The sequence below is a fragment of the Triticum dicoccoides genome, chromosome 7B (assembly GCF_002162155.2).
Source record: "Triticum dicoccoides isolate Atlit2015 ecotype Zavitan chromosome 7B, WEW_v2.0, whole genome shotgun sequence".
NCBI classification, from domain to species: Eukaryota; Viridiplantae; Streptophyta; class Magnoliopsida; order Poales; family Poaceae; genus Triticum; species Triticum dicoccoides.
In genome coordinates this window covers 14,743,298-14,747,291 of record NC_041393.1, presented here as the reverse complement: position 1 = coordinate 14,747,291, position 3,994 = coordinate 14,743,298, and positions in this window count along the sequence as shown.

The window sequence follows — 3,994 nt, the reverse complement described above, 5'->3', positions numbered from 1 at the left end:
GTAGCTGATGATCAACTTGTGCAAGAGGACCCTGCCTGTAATATGGTACAGTGTCAAACAATGGCTCTTCCTGCTCGCTCTCAACGATCATGTTGTGCAAAACCGGGACCAATAGGCATCCACGCGTCACCATTTTTGTGGCTGGGGTTTTTATTTTTTTTTAAAGGGGGGAGGGGGTTGGGGGTTTTGGGGGGTTAATTTAGGTGTTTCATATATTGTGTTAGCTAGCTATAATTAATAGAGAGAAGTGTCCTCTCTTATGTCCGTGCTTGGTCGACGCTACGTACTATACATACGTATAGAGAGGACTAGACACGCTAGCTAGCTAGTAAGCAAACGAAGGAAACAGAAGATCGTCATGAACATATATGCATACAGAGAGAGGTGATATCGACCACCTCTCCTTCTCCGAGAGATTGGTCGAATAACAAGTTCTCGTATATCTATCCGACACTACCGGCTACATATATACAATAATTATCTCTTACAAATATAATCATACGGACTCATGGTCCACATAGTATTCTCCGTGTTCAGCGATCACGTGGTCAAGAAAGAATGCCGCTAATTCCTCTTGAATTTCTCGCATGCGAGCAGGTGCTAGGAGTTCATCCCGCTTCCAAAACATCTAATTTGAAGAAGGGGGTCAATACATATTTATATGAATGAATGAAACTCAACACAAATAATGGTAATAAAATAAAATTGTGAATGTTGTTATTTACGTATTTCATATTGTTCGTCAGTGTAGCCCCGCTCACAGGTCGTGTGGCGGATGGACTCGCGAACGTAGTATCCACAGAAATCATTCCCTTGTTCCTGCCACAACCACTTTATAAAAAATAGAGGTCAATCAAACTGATAAGCAAGAATGCCAAATGGTATTGATGAAACTAGCGCTTAAATCAATAGGAGATGCGCGGAACATGCTACTATAGTACTTACTTTTGGGTGTCTAAATTGCAGCTTCTTCGGGAGTCCTGGAGCTTTTTTGGAGATTTTTTTCCAAACCCTGCCAGACGAAGAAAACAATTACTTGATATATCAGGAAATGAACAAAGTTGCTGATATGGTGGATAATGATCAATTTAACTTACTTCTCGAGCATTTGAGTCATGTCTGCATAGTCCTAGGGATCTTTTCGTCTTGAGTCTAAGACGGTTACTAGTCCCTGCTCAAGCTTAAGAGAATATAGTGGTAACTGCACACGCATGCATAACTCATCAATTACATTACTATAGCCTTGACTAATATATAAGGGAAACCAAATACGCACAAGACAGTAACACTCACTTGAAGTTGTAAGGAAAGAGTATTATATCTTTGTTTTCATTTATTACCAACGATCGTAGCAAGTTGGCCTTGGTATCTGCGGCATGAAATTTAACCTGAGTTGCATCTATGAGATATGTGTTAATGAACCCAATATCACCGACTTGTCTTTTCTTCAATTCGGCGATCTTCAATCTGCATAATATATTGAGGATGATTATAAATACATGCAATGAAAGAGCAGAGCTATATAGAGAGACTTAATGACAGAAGTAGTACTACTTACAGACAGTAGCAGACGACCGTTGTTTTATCGAGGGCCAATTGATTGAAAAACTGAAAGAACTCCTCAAATGGAACAGGCAACAGTTCAATTCCAACGAGGTCATGCTCCTTTTTAACTTTCACATACAAAGTACTCCTCCCCCCAGAGTCTCTGCAGATTTTCAAGTACCAATCATGCAATCTTCGCATCATCGTTGATAGAGATCTTTCATCTTTGACGAGAGGCTTCCCGTACTCGTATCTTTGTATCTGCACCTCCATGAAATCATAATGTACATCGTCGGGTAGATAATCGCCAAGATTGCTATAACTGGGCACCATCCTCGGATCATTAGCGACGTTGTCTCTAGGCACCTTGAGCGGGGGGGCACGATTGCTTCGCTTGTTCGCCGAGCTGGGCAATTTGTTTCCCAGCTCGTCGTTCTTTCAGCCTTTGATCATTGACAGTACTTCCCGACCGCTCCGCTTCGGCAAATTCCTTTCCAATAATGCGCTCATAGTTTCCTTTCGGCGGAGACTTGGGTGGTTTTGTCAGGGCAGCCAGAGTGCGCTTCGCTTTCACCGGATCTACCTTCTCCTCCGGAGGTGGATGTTTCTTTGCTTTCACCCCTTCAAAGTAGTTCCTCACTTCTTCTCGTGCGATCTCGGTGTTCTCCTCCGGGGTCCTCTCATATGGTAACTTCTCTAGAGTCTTCAGAGAAGGACCAAATCGGTATTTCCTCCCGCCTCTGGCTGTACTGCTAGACGCTAGCAGAGCAGACGGAGCGGTTGTCTTCTTTACTTGCTTACAAGGCGGAGGAGAAGGACTACGACGTGCCGGAGCAGTCGGAGAGGCGGCAGGTCTCTTCCGCCCTTGCTGCTCGGGCATGTCGGCGCAGGCAGAGAAGGAGGCGGAGTGCCGCCACGCACTGGAGAAGGAGCCAGTCGAGTGCCCTGATCGTCACTCGCCGGAGGAGGAGGCGGTGGAGGAGGCGGAGTGCCCTGACTCGCCAGAGGAGGAGGCAGTGGAGGAGGCGGAGTGCCCTGACTTGCCGGAGGAGGAGGAGGAGGCGGAGGCGTCCAGTTCGGAAGGTTGATGAGCTCCTTCCGCCATAGGCATGGAGTCTTCAGAGCAGACCCCAGCCTAGTCTCCCCTTCACCGGTAGGGTGGTCAAGCTGGAGGTCCTCAAATCCCTCCGTTATTTCATCCACCATCACCCTAGCATATCCTTCTGGAATCGGCCGGCAGTGAAAAGTTGCGCCGGGTTCAGTGGGATAAACAGAGCCAACAGCCGCCTTGACCTTCAAATTCATCCATTGCGTCATAAGGTGGCAATTTTGAGACTCCGTGATAGCATCCATGGGATAGCTGGCAGGAGCCGTCAAGGCATGCTCCGGCTGAAGCAGCTCGGTGGAAGCCACGCTGCTTCTCCGCTGAGATGGCGGGGTAGCTTCGGGGGAAGCTTCGGCAGTACGTTTGCTGCGATTTGCTTCTCGTTCCTCTATCGCTTGTACCCTTGCTTGCAGCGCCTGCATTTGGGTCTGCTGCAATTTTTTCCTCCTCTCCTGGGATTTGTAACCGCCTGCGTCCGGAAACCCAACCTTCCACGGAATGGAGCCTGGCGTGCCTCGTGTCCGTCCAGGGTGCTCAGGATTCCCGAGGGCCATTGTGAGCTTGTCGTTCTCTCTGTCTGGAAAGAACTTCCCTTGCTGCGCTGCTTTGATATACTGCTGAAGCTTCCTAACTTGTATGTCCATTTGATCGTTCGTCCAAATGCACTTCCCTGTTACAGGGTCCAAGGTTTCGCCAGCCCCGAAGAACCAAGTCCGGCAACGGTCTGGCCAGTTAATTGTCTCTGGTTCGATCCCTTTATCAACCAGATCATTCTCAGTCTTGGCCCACTTAGGTCGGGCTATGAGGTAGCCACCTGACCCCATGCGATGGTGATGCTTCTTCTTCGCAGCATTTTGCTTGTTTGTCACCGACATCTTCTTACTCTTTTCCGATGTCTTGTGGGCCACAAATGCGGGCCAGTGATCTCTGATCTTCTCATATCTGCCCTTGAATTCTGGTGTCTCATTATTTTCGACAAACTTATTCAGCTCTTTCTTCCACCTCCTGAATAGTTCTGCCATCCTCTTAAGAGCAAAAGACTTGATTAATTGCTCTTTAACTGGCTTCTCTGGATCATCCTCTGGCGGTAGGGTGAAATTTGACTTCAGCTCAGTCCAACGATCATTTTTCTGCATATCATTGACATAAGACACCTCAGGGTCTTCTGTAGCCGGCTTTGACCATTGCTGGATGCTGATCGGGATCTTGTCCCTAACCAAAACCCCGCACTGAGCAACAAATGCGCTCTTTGTCCGGAGGGGTTCAATCGGTTGGCCGTCGGGCGCGATTGCTATGATCTCAAACTTTTCATCCGAGCTCAACTTTTTCTTTGGGCCTTGTCTC